At 46.1% G+C, this 16,567-nt stretch overlaps 1 long non-coding RNA gene across 1 annotated transcript; it reads right to left on the bottom strand.

The window, feature by feature from the left end:
- Window positions 1-1,428: 1,428 nt before the first annotated feature.
- LOC125096179 (uncharacterized) lies at window positions 1,429-16,317 on the bottom strand. Its single transcript, XR_007126094.1, has 4 exons — window positions 16,244-16,317; window positions 5,325-5,555; window positions 2,657-2,873; window positions 1,429-1,509 (listed from the first exon to the last, which is right to left on the bottom strand). It is a non-coding gene; the product is annotated as an uncharacterized LOC125096179 (long non-coding RNA).
- Between the last annotated feature and the right edge of the window lie 250 nt (window positions 16,318-16,567).

Raw genomic sequence — 16,567 nt, 5'->3', positions numbered from 1 at the left:
CCACCCTCTGGTGTGTTTGTTTTTCCTGACATTAAATGGAGTCTAGGTTGGTTGTCTTGCAGAATGTCTGGCATTCTGGATTTGCCTGATCATTTCCCCTTTATTAATAGTTTGGGGATGAACACCACCCAGGTGTTGTTGCCATACATAGTTACTGTTTTGATAGATGGACTGTCTACTGGAAGCCCCTCCTTGCCTGTTCTGTGATTTCATAGGTTCCTACGAGCCCAGGAGCAACCCCCTGGCTTCTGAGGTTAGACATTCCTGATTTCAGTAAGCCTCCCTGCAGACAGCAGCCATCTCTCCAAGAGTTCTGATTCCCTTTAGTGGAGGACGGTATTTAGAAGCCAATATCTGGGTGGTAGGTGTGCCCATCATAACCGGAATGTCACTGCACCTCTGTGCTGTTGGTCCCAAATAACCGATAGATACACATTCTACTCTGATACTTCTGGATCAACCCAACACCACAGGCTCCTCTCCATCTGCCCCATCCCATATTCACAGCTCCCTCTTCCACAGTGAGAGCCCTGGACCCCAACATGGACAGACTCATGTCTTTTATCTATCCCAAAATATTTACAAGTAATTTGAAATTACATAATTACAGAAGTTATGCCACTTGCAATAACAAATCTAATTAGCCAAGTTCAAAGTTATTTGAATTAAATTTTCTCTTGTACAGTTAGAATTATCAATTTGACACACAGCTAAATTAGCTTATGTTTTTAATACTAGAGTTTGCTTTCTTTTTATCATTTCATATTAAACTTTATTTTTGAGGGGCACCTTGGTGGCTCAGTCAGTTAAGCATCTGAGTCTTGATTTGGGCTTGGGTCATGATCTCAGGGTCGTAAGATCGAGCCCCGTGTCAGGCTCTGCACTGGGCATGGAGCCTGCTTAAGATTCCCTCTCTCTCCTTCACCCTCTGCTCCTTCCTCTCTAAACAAACAAACAAACAAACAAACAAAAAACTAAACTCTATTTTTGAACATTAGAATATGTACAGTGCAAAAATCACAATTATATACAAAATTATACTCAAACAACCTATCTTCCATCCCTTCTCTCTACCCCATTCTTACCCAATCCCCAAAGGTCACCACTTTGACTAACTTCTACTTTGCCATTTCTGTGCCTCCTTTTGCACAATATGCAAATATAATCATCTATTCTTATTCCTCCTTTCTGACAGTCTTTTGCACCTGAGATATCCTCACCCAATCTGGAAATCATATCATATCAACTCTTAAAGATCTTCCCCATTACTTATTTTATTGATGCACACTACTCTGTTGCTTATCAAGCCATCCCATCTCATTGTCTTCTTCATGCAGAATTCCCATCAAACATCAACTGGGGAGGAGAACATGGGACTTTATGAAGTTGTAGAAAGGGGAAATTAGAAGGGAAACCAGAAATAAAGGCAGGTCAGATCCAGATCATAACTTGATGTCTACCTATGATAGAATTCAACACAGCATGTTCAGATCATAACTTGATGTATCCCTGTGGAAAGATGGTTTCAGCAGGACAAAAAGGAGAAGGGGCCCCCTAACTTCCAAGCAGCAGGGTTTTTTTGTAGGCTCAGAAGCTGTCCAGATAGCTGCCAGAAATGAGTAGAGGGGTTTCATGGGCTATGCCAGAGTCATGGTCTTACTTAGCTGATCAATCAATGCATAGGGCACAGTGTGTATCAGGTACCAAGTCAGTTCCACAAATCAGAATGTTAAGGTAGGATTGCACACACATATGGCCAGTGACTGGCAAAATGACACTTATAAAACCAGCCTTGAACTCAAGAGCAGGGATTCTCAACTTGAGTATCTGTGAACCCTCTGAAATCCCTTGCAAAATGTATGCTTGGATTTTTGTGGAGGGAGTAGGCAGAGTTTTCATCAGGTTTTGAAAGGAGTTTGTGACTCAAAACATTTTAGAAGTTAAGAAACACGGATGTGGGGGCCAGTAAACTAATGGCAGGGCAGATGGCTGTGGTCATGGCATTGATTGTAGGTAGCCAGTGCAATCAGGGAGAATGACCTTCCTGGGCTTCATCTGTTATAACCATGGGTGCTCTTTGCCAACATTATCTCATGCATCCTTATAACAGTGCTTTTAATTAGCCCTGTCCCAGAGGGATCAATAACAACCCCAAGGCCACGACATTGGCAAGTAATAAAGCTGGGATTTGAGCCCACACCTGCCTTATTCCAGAGGTCACATGCTGAAGCCAGCATCAGATGTCTTCTCACCAGTATGGCCTTGGCCGACACATCTAGTCCTTACTAGATGGACCTTACTTACAGAACAAGTGGGAACACTGCCAGAGAAGAGTGGCCACCTGGTGTGAATGCTCACAACCCCATCACTGCAAAGACCAATCAGATGTTCTTTCAGACTCACCTGTCCTCATAACCCCAGCCAACCGAGCCCCTGCAGCCGCCCCCTGCCAGCACTCATATTACAGTACTTCTGCGTGCTGAGGAGGCTGCTCTGTCCTCAGCCCACCTGGCCCCAGGTGGGCAACTCTGCTACAGCTCTGCTCTGGCCAGCTCCAGCTCCTGGGGCCAAGTTACCACCTTCAGCCACCTCAGGAATCTGGGTCCCCATGTAGGTCTGCATTCTGCTTCCCTTGCTCTCTGCCCAAGCCACCCACCTGGACTGACTCCTGCCTGCTGGTTCAGTCCCAGGAAGCTCCAGCCTCTCCATCTGCTGGCCTGAATTTGCACCCTAGTCCAGAGTCTTGCCACTATACACACACCCTCGCCAGCACTGACTCCACCAGACCCCGCTGCCCTCTGGACACATCATGCTTCCTTCCAGATGGAATTCCTCCCAGAGCCTCCAGCTGGCTCTGCTGTTCTCACCAGCACCTACAGGTTAGATACATCATGTCCTTAAAGGTCATGAAATGAGCTCTTCTTACAGAAATGCATCATGTTAGCAACCAAGAAATTAATGCCAAAAGCTGAATTAGGCTTTATTATTATTTTTAAGTTCATTCTAAAAACCTTGTGTCATAGGCCTACGTTGTTAAAAGCTCGCCATCCTGCAGAGGAGAGAGTGGCATATCCGTGCACTGCAGGACTGCCCAGCGTGCCCAGAGCTCCTTGCTGATGTCAGTAGGAAATATCGATACTGAGGTGCCCAGTGGGAATACAACTGATATCAAATGGAAAGAATCCACTTATTTGAAATTATAGCAAAATGTTGTAATTCCACTTTCATTGGACTGCATTTTTCTTGAAATTGGTTTTTTTCCAGGCTTTTCTCTGGAGGGAAGTTAGGAATATTTTCCAATATTTAATAAGGAATCATCCCCTTCTTAGAGACATCCTTGTGTTTCAAATCCGGTGTTTGTCCTCAATTGAACAGATGGGATTTTCCATTAGATCCTGTAGAGAAAACTTGGAATCCGTGTGTCTATAATGAGTCCTGAAATCCTACCTCTGCTGATAACACTGCCACTCAGCTAGGTGGTTAGCAAACACAGTTATAGCCTTTAGCATGCCCCAGGCATAGTTCTAAACACTGTAAATAGTAAATCCTACATCCCTATATACAGAGGCATGGTTCCATAGAGTTAAGTCTGTGAAGATGGGGTTCTATGTGTCCTTTAAAATTTTCTAGAACTAAAATTTTCTTAATTTTATGCTATCTCAAGGGAAAAAAAAAGATGTGTACAATGCTATGGTGAGAAGTTAACAGGATGGGAAAGGGGGAGTGACAGGTGACAGCTAATGACTTTCTTTTGGCGGTGATGAGAACATTTTGGAGTCAGAGTGGTGACATTTGCACAGCTTTGTGAATATTATAAAAACGCACACACAGTTAATTTGTATAGTTGGAAAGGGTACATTTTCTAGAACGTGAATTGTATCTGGATTTAAAAAAAAAAAAAAGACAGGATAAGAAGAGAAGGAAAACACCAGTTCCCCTCCTTTCCATGGTTCTCATTGCTCACGCTCCAAACTGGCCATGAGTTCTTCCCCTCTTGCCTGGGACTCAGATGGAGAGGGAAGAAATGATAAAATTGAAGAAAGAGAAAAAAGAAGGTATGACAATGTTGCAAGAGTAACCAGAACGACCATCACCTCTTGGAATTGGGGAACATTTGAACAGAATGTGAACATCCAGGTCCCTCTGCCTGGCCCCAAGCCCTGCCTTGCAGATTTGCATTCAGCAGCCTTCAACAAGTCGCCGCCAAGCCCAGCTGATGGATCTGCCTGGGTGCTGGAGTGAGGCAGTGAGGACAGGCAAGAGACAAGCAGATAAACAGAACAGTGTCCACGCCCTGAGATGCATGACCTTCAGGAGGAGAAAAGTGGGGAGGGGAGAGCCCAACACAGGAGACACTGCTGAGACAGAGGCAGAACTCAGAGTGGAAGGACCAATGGGTTCTGCTGGGGACTCAGGAAATCTTTCCAAACCAGGTACATTTGAGCAGGGTCTTGAAGGATGATTAGAAGTCCACCAGGAGGAGGACAGATGGACCTAGGCAAAGGGCGCACTGGAGAACAGGGGTCACAAATGACAGTGTAAGTAGAACATCGATGTACGATGGTGGAAGAGGTTGGAAAGGACCAGCTGAGAAGGACTCGTGCACCATGCTGGGAAGGGGATCCAACTGAAGGCTTTCAGAAGGTTGGTCTGAGAATAGCCACACTGGAGGTGGCACAGATACGGGTCCAAGGAAGAGAGAACAAGATGCAAAGGGAGAAGACTCAGTCCGGGTCACTGCTGGGACTTCTGGCTTCATGACAGGAATCCCTTTTTGGAAACACTGAGTTCCCCATGGCCATGGAGACATCCTGAGTCATGTGTGGGACTGGAGCTCAGGTGACAGGAAAGCCTGCTCAGAAACAGTGGGGTTCAGCCTTCCTGGAGAACAGAGGCTGTGGTGAGGAGAGTGGGAAGAGAGCTCAGGACAGACCCTTGGGAGATGGAGAGAAGAGGACAGTCCACAAAGGAACTGAGAACAGGAGAAGGAACATACCCAGGCAATGAGGACAGGTAGAGAAGTGGCGGGAGGGAAGGCCCTGAAAGTGGTCATCCAGAAAGGCAGAGCTCCAAGGAGGTCACATTAAAATGTGATGGCGAGGTGGTCTTGTCTAGGCTGAACGCTGTCCCCAGTGCTAAGACCAGATCTCATCCTGTGTGCTTCCAAATACACTATGACTCCTCCTAGAAAAAGAGCTCAGCTTCTCCTTCCTCAGGGGAAAGGATGAGGCCCAGACAGACTCCTGACCTGTCAAACATGGGCCCTGAGCCAGGACGGACACAGCACTCCCCCCCCACACGCTTGCTCCCTTCCTTCTGCTCACCTTGCCCAGAGTATATGTCCTTGAGCCAAGCTTGTGCTCCTGACTCCAGCTGCGGAGGACACCCTGGAATGGAGAGCTGTCATGCCAAGTGGCTCACGGCCACAGAGAAGCCTCTTACAGAGAGCATTCTGCATGGGCCTGAGCGGCCTCCCCAGCACACTCACAGAAAATGCTTTCTGGGGGCCTTTTGTAAATGCAGGATTTTCTGCATCTGGCAAAGGATCTGTTGATCTAAAAAAAATGAGCCATCACATGAGAACGAGAAGTGTATGTGGTTACATGATACGGATAATGTAGCCATCACATGCACACACGCACGCGAGCCATGACCTTCCAGCTACTCCTTGCTAAGCTCCAGCGGCGGACTCTGCAGCTCTGGCCTGGATTCTTACTCTTCGATGCTCCCAGGATCCCAGGCCATCTGAGCCAAAATCATTCTGATTTAAAGCCTCATTTACTATTTGAACAAATTGGTTAGACTTCATTCTGAAGCTTTAATCAGATCCCCCACTTAAATGCATTCTTTATCTGAAGGTTTCTACAAGGCTCAAATCTGCCAGAGAACTTTCCAAAATGGAGGTCTCCCGCCTGCCCTGTGGGCTCAGGAGTGATGGGTGGTTGGAAGGACCAGCACCCTTGCAGCTCCTTTCTCTCAGTGTCTGCCATGCAAAAGGGGAGGCAGCTCCAGTCCCCCTTGAGAGCCCCCACTGAACCAGCTTCTTCAGGGGAGCAGACCGTGGACACTGGTCCCTGGTTCTAGGGAGCTCCCGTGACCTGAGCACGGACGATCCACTTCACCTAGGCTACCCCAGGAGCTCTCAAAGACTCCCAGCAAGCATGTGACATCCAGAAGATTCTGACTCACTTCGTCTGGTGGAATTCTGGAGACCAGATTTATTTTTAAATAAATGGCCCATTTGTCCATCCAGGTGATACTCTGATACAAGGTGTCCAGGAAAAGTGGTTGTGACCCCAGCCATTACGCTGACCTCTTCTGGGGCCCCAGCACCTCCTCTATCACATGAGCAAGATGGAAGCTGACATCAGGGTGCTGGTGTGATGCACAGTTTCCAACCACCTGCCAGTCGGGGGCTGAAACCATAACTGTGGGAATCCACACACACCCCACAAAGAGCTGACATGACTTGTCCAACACCCCCAAAGTGTTTACAGTGAAATAGTAAAATAGTGAAATCATTTAAAATCATTGAAAATAATTTTCTCCTTCCTGGCTCGGAAGGTCAGTGACCTGGTGGAGATTCCTGAGATTCTGAGGGAGCGACATCCAGAAGCAAAAACCAGAAGGGGAGCCCCAGCGGGGCCGCGAAACCCCGGGCAGGCGGCAAACCACTTCCTTGGGAGCAGAGGGCTGAACAGACTGGGTGGATTCACACAACAGATATTTTTTTCTCACACAGTTCTGGAGGCCGGAAGTCTGAAATCAGGTGTTGGCAGGGTCGTGCTCTCTAGGGTCACGGGGACAATCCTCCATGTGTCTTCTTGACCTGGGGAGGCTCCGGACATTCCCTGGCTTGTAGCTGCCTCCCTCCTACCTCTCCACATGGTCTTCTTCTCTGCACATCCATTTGTCCTCTCCTTTTCCCATAAAGACACCAGTCCTAGGGTTTAGGGCCCACCCTCATGCGGAATAACCTCTTCTCAAGATCCTGAAGTAATCGTGTCTGCTAAGAACCTAATTTCAAATAAGGCCACCTTCCCTGGCACCAGGGGTTTGGATACAGGTGTATTTTTTGGCAGGGTCGGGCAGAGGCACTATTCAACCAGCTGTGGGGGTGGTGGGGGTTATGACCATGCTACCCCTATTTTAGAGATGAAGACATGAAAGGAAAAGCTCTGTAGCTGATACGGGCACACACCCGGCAAGAAACAAGCTCAGAGCAGTGGTGTGTGCGAGTGTGAGTGTGTGTGAGTTCTGGAGAAAGAGAGAGATGGCTTTGATTTCTGATTTTACCCCAGAGCAAAACGGAATACCCAGAAATGGCCATGGTGTTGAGGCTTCTAGAACTGGGGCGCTTAGGTCTTTTTTTTTTTTTTTTTTTTTTTTTTTTTTTTTTAATTTTTTTATTTTTTTCAGCATAACAGTATTCATTATTTTTGCACCACACCTAGTGCTCCATGCAATCCGTGCCCTCTACAATACCCACCACCTGGTGCCCCCAACCTCCCACCCCCCACCCCTTCAAAATTCTCAGATCGTTTTTCAGAGTCCATAGTCTCTCATGGTTCACCTCCCCTTCCAATTTCCCTCAACTCCCTTCTCCTCTCCATCTCCCCTTGTCCTCCATGCTATTTGTTAAGCCCAACAAATAAGTGAAACCATATGATAATTGACTCTCTCTGCTTGACTTATTTCACTCAGCATAATCTCTTCCAGTCCAGTCCATGTTGCTACAAAACTTGGGGATTCATCCTTTCTTTCTTTTTTTTTTTTTTTTTTTTTTTTTTTTTTTTTTTTACAGCTTTATAAACATATATTTTTATCCCCAGGGGTACAGGTCTGCGAATCGCCAGGTTTACACACTTCACAACACTCACCATAGCACATACCCTCCCCGATATCCATAACCCCACCCCCTCTCCCAACCCCCTCCCCCCATCAACCCTCAGTTTGTTTTGTGAGATTAAGAGTCACTTATGGTTTGTCTCCCTCCCAATCCCATCTTGTTTCATTTACTCTTCTCCTACCCCCTCGACCCCCCATGTTGCATCTCCTCTCCCTCATATCAGGGAGATCATATGATAGTTTTCTTTCTCCGATTGACTTATTTCGCTAAGCATGATACCCTCTAGTTCCATCCACGTCGTCGCAAATGGCAAGATTTCATTTCTTTTGATGGCTGCATAGTATTCCATTGTGTATATATACCACATCTTCTTTATCCATTCGTCTGTAGATGGACATCTAGGTTCTTTCCATAGTTTGGCTATTGTAGACATTGCTGCTATAAACATTCGGGTGCATGTGCCCCTTCGGATCACTATGTTTGTATCTTTAGGGTAAATACCCAGCAGTGCAATTGCAGGGTCATAGGGTAGTTCTATTTTCAACATTTTGAGGAACCTCCATGCTGTTTTCCAGAGTGGTTGCACCAGCTTGCATTCCCACCAACAGTGTAGGAGGGTTCCCCTTTCTCCGCATCCTCGCCAGCATCTGTCATTTCCTGACTTGTTAATTTTAGCCATTCTGACTGGTGTGAGGTGATATCTCATGGTGGTTTTGATTTGTATTTCCCTGATGCCGAGTGATATGGAGCACTTTTTCATGTGTCTGTTGGCCATCTGGATGTCTTCTTTACAGAAATGTCTGTTCATGTCCTCTGCCCATTTCTTGATTGGATTATTTGTTCTTTGGGTGTTGAGTTTGCTAAGTTCTTTATAGATTTTGGACACTAGCCCTTTATCTGATAAGTCATTTGCAAATATCTTCTCCCATTCTGTCAGTTGTCTTTTGGTTTTGTTCACTGTTTCCTTTGCTGTGCAAAAGCTTTTGATCTTGATAAAATCCCAAAAGTTCATTTTTGCCCTTGCTTCCCTTGCCTTTGGTGATGTTCCTAGGAAGATGTTGCTGCGGCTGACGTCGAAGAGGTTGCTGCCTGTGTTCTCCTCGAGGATTTTGATGGATTCCTTTCTCACATTGAGATCCTTCATCCATTTTGAGTCTATTTTCGTGTGTGGTGTAAGGAAATGATCCAATTTCATTTTTCTGCATGTGGCTGTCCAATTTTCCCAACACCATTTATTGAAGAGGCTGTCTTTGTTCCATTGGACATTCTTTCCTGCTTTGTCGAAGATGAGTTGACCATAGAATTGAGGGTCCATTTCTGGGCTCTCTATTCTGTTCCATTGATCTATGTGTCTGTTTTTGTGCCAGTACCATGCTGTCTTGATGATGACAGCTTTGTAATAGAGCTTGAAGTCCGGAATTGTGATGCCACCAACTTTGGCTTTCTTTTTCAATATTCCTTTGGCTATTCGAGGTCTTTTCTGGTTCCATATAAATTTTAGGATTATTTGTTCCATTTCTTTGAAAAAAATGGATGGTACTTTGATAGGAATTGCATTAAATGTGTAGATTGCTTTAGGTAGCATAGACATTTTCACAATATTTATTCTTCCAATCCAGGAGCATGGAACATTTTTCCATTTCTTTGTGTCTTCCTCAATTTCTTTCATGAGTACTTTATAGTTTTCTGAGTATAGATTCTTAGTCTCTTTGGTTAGGTTTATTCCTAGGTATCTTATAGTTTTGGGTGCAATTGTAAATGGGATGGACTCCTTAATTTCTCTTTCTTCTGTCTTGTTGTTGGTGTAGAGAAATGCAACTGATTTCTGTGCATTGATTTTATATCCTGACACTTTACTGAATTCCTGTACAAGTTCTAGCAGTTTTGGAGTGGAGTCTTTTGGGTTTTCCACATAGAGTATCATATCATCTGCGAAGAGTGATAGTTTGACTTCTTCTTTGCCGATTTGGATGCCTTTAATTTCCTTTTGTTGTCTGATTGCTGAGGCTAGGACTTCTAGTACTATGTTGAATAGCAGTGGTGATAACGGACATCCCTGCCGTGTTCCTGACCTTAGCGGAAAAGCTTTCAGTTTTTCTCCATTGAGAATGATATTTGCGGTGGGTTTTTCATAGATGGCTTTGATAATATTGAGGTATGTGCCCTCTATCCCTACACTTTGAAGAGTTTTGATCAGGAAGGGATGCTGTACTTTGTCAAATGCTTTTTCAGCATCTATGGAGAGTATCATATGGTTCTTGTTCTTTCTTTTATTAATGTGTTGTATCACATTGATTGATTTGCGGATGTTGAACCAGCCTTGCAGCCCTGGAATAAATCCCACTTGGTCGTGGTGAATAATCCTTTTAACATACTGTTGAATCCTATTGGCTAGTATTTTGGCGAGAATTTTTGCATCTGTGTTCATCAAGGATATTGGTCTGTAGTTCTCTTTTTTGTTGGGATCCTTGTCTGGTTTTGGGATCAAGGTGATGCTGGCCTCATAAAATGAGTTTGGAAGTTTTCCTTCTATTGCTATTTTTTGGAACAGTTTCAGGAGAATAGGAATTAGTTCTTCTTTAAATGTTTGGTAGAATTCCCCCGGGAAGCCGTCTGGCCCTGGGCTTTTGTTTGTTTGGAGATTTTTGATGACTGTTTCAATCTCCTTACTGGTTATGGGTCTGTTCAGGCTTTCCATTTCTTCCTGGTTCAGTTGTGGTAGTTTATATGTCTCTAGGAATGCATCCATTTCTTCCAGATTGTCAAATTTGTTGGCGTAGAGTTGCTCATAGTATGTTCTTATAATTGTCTGTATTTCTTTGGTGTTTGTTGTGATCTCTCCTCTTTCATTCATGATTTTATTTATTTGGGTCCTCTCTCTTTTCTTTTTGATAAGTCTGGCCAGGGGTTTATCAATCTTATTAATTCTTTCAAAGAACCAGCTCCTAGTTTCGTTGATTTGTTCTATTGTTTTTTTGGTTTCTATTTCATTGATTTCTGCTCTGATCTTTAGGATTTCTCTTCTCCTGCTGGGTTTAGGGTTTCTTTCTTGTTCTTTCTCCAGCTCCTTTAGGTGTAGGGTTAGGTTGTGTACCTGAGACCTTTCTTGTTTCTTGAGAAAGGCTTGTACCGCTATATATTTTCCTCTCAGGACTGCCTTTGTTGTGTCCCACAGATTCTGAACTGTTGTGTTTTCATTATCATTTGTTTCCATAAATTTTTTCAATTCTTCTTTGATTTCCTGGTTGACCCATTCATTCTTTAGAAGGATGCTGTTTAGTCTCCATGTATTTGGGTTCTTTCCAAATTTCCTCTTGTGATTGAGTTCTAGCTTTAGAGCATTGTGGTCTGAAAATATGCAGGGAATGATCCCAATCTTTTGATACCGGTTGAGACTTGATTTAGGACCAAGAATGTGATCTATTCTGGAGAACGTTCCATGTGCACTAGAGAAGAATGTGTATTCTGTTGCTTTGGGATGAAATGTTCTGAATATATCTGTGATATCCATCTGGTCCAGTGTGTCATTTAAGGCCTTGATTTCCTTGTTGATCTTTTGCTTGGATGATCTGTCCATTTCAGTGAGGGGAGTGTTAAAATCCCCTACTATTATTGTATTCTTGTCGATGTGTTTCTTTGATTTTGTTATTAATTGGTTTATATAGTTGGCTGCTCCCACGTTAGGGGCATAGATATTTAAAATTGTTAGATCTTCTTGTTGGACAGTTCCTTTGAGTATGATATAGTGTCCTTCCTCATCTCTTATTATAATCTTTGGCTTAAAATCTAATTGATCTGATATAAGGATTGCCACTCCTGCTTTCTTCTGATGTCCATTAGCATGGTAAATTCTTTTCCACCCCCTCACTTTAAACCTGGAGGTGTCTTCGGGTGTAAGATGAGTTTCTTGTAGGCAACATATAGATGGTTTTTGTTTTTTTATCCATTCTGATACCCTGTGTCTTTTGATTGGGGCATTTAGCCCATTAACATTCAGGGTAAGTATTGAGAGATATGAATTTAGTGCCATTGTATTGCCTGTAAGGTGACTGTTATTGTATATTGTCTCTGTTTCTTTCTGATCTACTACTTTGAGGGTCTCTCTTTGCTTAGAGGACCCCTTTCAATATTTCCTGTAGAGCTGGTTTGGTATTTGCAAATTCTTTCAGTTTTTGTTTGTCCTGGAAGCTTTTAATCTCTCCTTCTATTTTCAATGATAGCCTAGCTGGATATAGTATTCTTGGCTGCATGTTTTTCTCATTTAGTACTCTGAATATATCATGCCAGCTCTTTCTGGCCTGCCAGGTCTCTGTGGATAAGTCTGCTGCCAATCTAATATTTTTACCATTGTACGTTACAGACTTCTTTTCCCGGGCTGCTTTCAGGATCTTTTCTTTGTCACTAAGACTTGTCAATTTTACTATTAGGTGACGGGGTGTAGACCTATTCTTATTGATTTTGAGGGGGGTTCTCTGAACCTCCTGGATTTTGATGCTTGTTCCCTTTGCCATATTGGGGAAATTCTCTCCAATAATTCTCTCCAATATACCTTCTGCTCCCCTCTCTGTTTCCTCTTCTTCTGGAATCCCAATTATTCTAATGTTGTTTCGTCTTATGGTGTCACTTATCTCTCGAATTCTCCCCTCGTGGTCCAGTAGCTGTTTGTCCCTCTTTTGCTCAGCTTCTTTATTCTCTGTCATTTGGTCTTCTATATCGCTAATTCTTTCTTCTGCCTCATTTATCCTAGCAGTGAGAGCCTCCATTTTTGATTGCACCTCATTAATAGCTTTTTTGATTTCAACTTGGTTAGATTTTAGTTCTTTTATTTCTCCAGAAAGGGCTTTTATATCTCCCGAGAGGGTTGCTTTAATATCTTCCATGCCTTTTTCAAGCCCGGCTAGAACCTTGAGAATCATCATTCTGAACTCTATATCTGACATATTACCAATGTCTGTATTGATTAGGTCTCTAGCCTTTGGTATTGCCTCTTGTTCTTTTTTTTGTTGTGAATTTTTCCGCCTTGTCATTTTGTCCAGATAAGAGTTTATGAAGGAGCAAGTAAAATACTAAAAGGGTGGCAACAACCCCAGGAAAATATGCTTTAGCCAAATCAGAAGAGATCCTGAATTGTGAGTGGGGAGAAAGGGGATAAAAAGGGGTTCAGAAAGAAAGAAAAAAAAAACTATTAAAAAAAAGAAAGCCGATAAAGAAAAAATATAAAAAGAGGAAAAAATATATATATATTAGATAAACTATTTAAAAAACATTAAAAAAAAGAAAACGGTAAAAGTTAAAAAAAATTTAGCAGAAGAAGAGAAAAAGAAAAAAGAATTGAAAAAAAAAAAATTAAATTAACTGCAAGGCTAAAAAATCATGGGGAGAAAGCCATGAGTTCCATGTTTTGCTTTCTTCTCCTCTGGAATTCCGCCGTTCTCCTTGGTAGGTGAACTTGGTCCTGGCTGGGTTTCCCGTAGATCTTCTGGGGGAGGGGCCCGTTGTAGTGATTCTCAAGCATCTTTGCCCCAGGCGGAGTTGCACCGCCCTTACCCGGGGCCGCGCTGAGTCATCCGCTCGGGTTCGCTTTCGGGAGCTTTTGTTCCCTGAGCGCTTTCCGCTTTCGGGAGCTTTTGTTCCCTGAGCGCTTTCCGTAGAGTCCGGAGGACGGGAATAAAGATGGCGGCCTCCCGGTCTCCGGCCCGGAGGAGCCGAGAGCCCGGGGCCCCACTCCTCAGTGCGCCCTCAGAGAACAGCGCCAAATGACTCCCGTCACCCTGGCCTCTGGCCGCGCTCCGAGCTGACCGAGCCTGCGACCGGTTCAAGGCAACCCTGAGCTGAGAGTCACTCCTCGGCTCTGTCTCTGCAGCCGGCTTCCCCGTTCTAATACCGGTAAGCTCTGCGACACTGAGACACCCCCGATCCTTCTGCGACCCCGCGGGACCCGAGGCCGCGCTTACCCCGCCTGGGCTTCACCCCAGTTAAGCCTCTGGAGCGATGTCCCTCAGCGGAACAGACCTTTAAAAGTCCTGATTTTGCTCCGTTGCTCCGCCGCTCGCCGGGAGCCGGCCCCTCCCCCCGCGGCCTATCTTCCCGTTTCTTTGGATTCACTTCTCCGCCAGTCCTACCTTGCAGAAAGTGGTTGATTTTCTGTTTCTGGAATTGCTGTTCTTCTTCTCTTCAATCTCCCGTTGGATTTGTAGGTGTTTGCAATCTTTAGATAAGCTCTTTAGCTGATCTCCCGCTACCCGAAGTAGTCTCAGCCTGCTACTTCTCCGCCATCTTGACTCCTCCCCCGCTTAGGTCTTAACTGTCTATCCCTAGCCATAGTGTGGCCCACGGTAGGCAGCTGCCCACCCAACCCGGGTCTGTGCCGCTGGCATGAGAGACAGCCACCATGCAATGGAAGGACATGGTTTCAACAAACATGGTCGCTGGCTTTTCTCCCTGATTAAGCAGGGACGCTTCCCGTGCTAATTAACAAAGACTCACTGGCAAGGGTCTCACCTGGGGCTCACGAGGCAGCCTTAATTTATGAGGATTGATCATAAATCCTGATTTAATGGGACTCATTCCTCAGCTTGTGGGGAATATGTCAGCTGTCATGAGCACCCGGGGGCTCCGCTCTCCTCCTCCGGTGAGTCGAGCCTGATGCTCGGCGAGGAGGAGCCTGAATCAACCTCTGGAAAAATTACAGAAATCCAGGAAGAGACATCTGTGATTCCAGACCATTGATCCAAGACTGAAGGAATGACAGCCGAAAACATGGCCGGGACAGTACGCTGCCTCAGCCTCCGCTTGCCACTGACTTAGAGGAAGAGGGAGGGGGCGGGGAGAGAACAATACAGAAAGTTAATTAACCTGCCAAGTGGATAATCCGTCACCTGCATTTCAGAGCCTAGCAGAGAATGGCGCAGGAACAAAGGAGAGGGGTCCCTAGAGCCGAGAGCACGAGAGCACGTAGAAGCCGTCCCCCAGATGTGCAAACTCGAGACCTGAGAAATCAGGAGGCCAGCTGGAGATCCAGGCTCCCGACCCAGCTCAGCCCATCATGCCAGAGAAAGAGGCTTCCCATTTTGTGAGCTGCTAGATGCCCCCGTGACTATGACCAACACCAGCTAGGACTGGTTTTTTTTCCACCAGTGGAAAAAAACTGGGTGGGTGGGCTCAGATTGCCGTAGCAAGGGGGTCAGGGAAAGTTGGTCGGGCAGAGGGGTGTCAAATAGGACCTAGGGGTCAATGAAAGGGGTACAGCTTCTTCTGCCAAGACGCCCAAGCACGAGGAAGCAAAGAGCCCAGAAACTGGTTTATAACGCATTAGAGCTAGCCTCTAATCCTACTACATAAATGTTCCAGAAACGTAAAGACACTAGAATGATATTCACCTGCAACATCTAATATTGTTGGTGTGGTTGCCTATTTCTAAAGCTTGTCTGCAGGCCAACACTCAGGTCCCAGGAAACCCGCTCCTGACTGGCTCCTATGGGTGTGTCCTAGGACCGTCTCTCCCGGGCCCTCACCCAGCTCCCCACCACACACAGACAGATGACCCACAGATTCTAATCTCCATCCCCGATCTGGCCACAAGTGTCTGACTCTGTAGATGGAGCTGATCCCCTTCTGCTTCCTGTCACCTGGAAACGTGTCCCTGCGGTCCCTGGCAGGGCGAGCAGACCTACCTTCTGTCCAGCCCAGGGGAAGGGACCACCACTGCCCCTCAGGTCTCAGGCTGGCCCCGTCTCCACTTAATCCCGTTTGTCTTCCCTTCTTAATGTCTTGACTCATTTGATCCTTTTCTCCCAATTGCCCTGTCCCGGCTAAGGTCCTCCCCTGCCTCTGGTGGAGCCTGAGATGATCAGCTCCTCACTGCCCTCTCACACCTGCTTCCACCAGGGCCAGCCACCACCTCTCAGCCTACGCAAGGAGGCCCAAGTCCTGGCATGACCTGCAGGCCTTCCACAGTCCCACGTCCCCACTGCCACATCAACACTATGCCCTAGAAATGCAAAGCCAGCCCAGTTCCAGTCCAGTGCCCATCCATGTGCTGAGCCACCAGGCCACACCCCTCCTCACCATGAGCCTGACCATCCTTTAGAAACCCTTTCCAACAAAGTGTCCATATAGCCTCCTCTGACAGCTCCCACCTCACAGCGTCAGTTCATTTCCGCCGCTCTCTGCCCTTCGTGCCTCTCCCCTTCTCAAGCCTGTCACGGGCCATGCCCCACCCCACCATAGCGGTCTGCATGCCTCCGTCCCTTCCATACCATGGCTGGGAGCTCCTCGAGGGGCACCTGTCTCACGCCTTTCCAAGTCCCAGAGCCCACTGTTCTGCTTGTCATGGGTGTGTGGGTCACAGCCCCCTGCCCCGCCCCAGGAACATGTTGTGCCGACAGTACTGACCTTAGACATGATGCGACAAGAAGGGTGTTTCAGCTCTGTGGGCTCCCTCCAAACCCCACAACCCTGGTCAAGCCATGAGAACAGCAGACCAACCCAAACTGATGGACAGATGCGCCACAAACACCTGACAGCCCTCTTTAAATCCCCACCCCATCCCCCCGCCCAGGCAGAAGTCGACAGCACAGAGACAACGTCCACGGTGAGCCTGGACCCTTGGTCTGTGGCCACGAGGGATTTCTGTACTTTGGGGCGAGCTGGCGATGAGGACTCAGGCTCAGGGTGGAGGCCATGAAGGCGCAGCCACCTGCCACCTCCTGCCCGGGC

Source organism: Lutra lutra, chromosome 3 (genome assembly GCF_902655055.1).
Source record: "Lutra lutra chromosome 3, mLutLut1.2, whole genome shotgun sequence".
NCBI lineage: Eukaryota > Metazoa > Chordata > Mammalia > Carnivora > Mustelidae > Lutra > Lutra lutra.
Note: the sequence above shows the minus strand (reverse complement) of the source record. Positions and strands in the feature narration are given on the sequence as shown.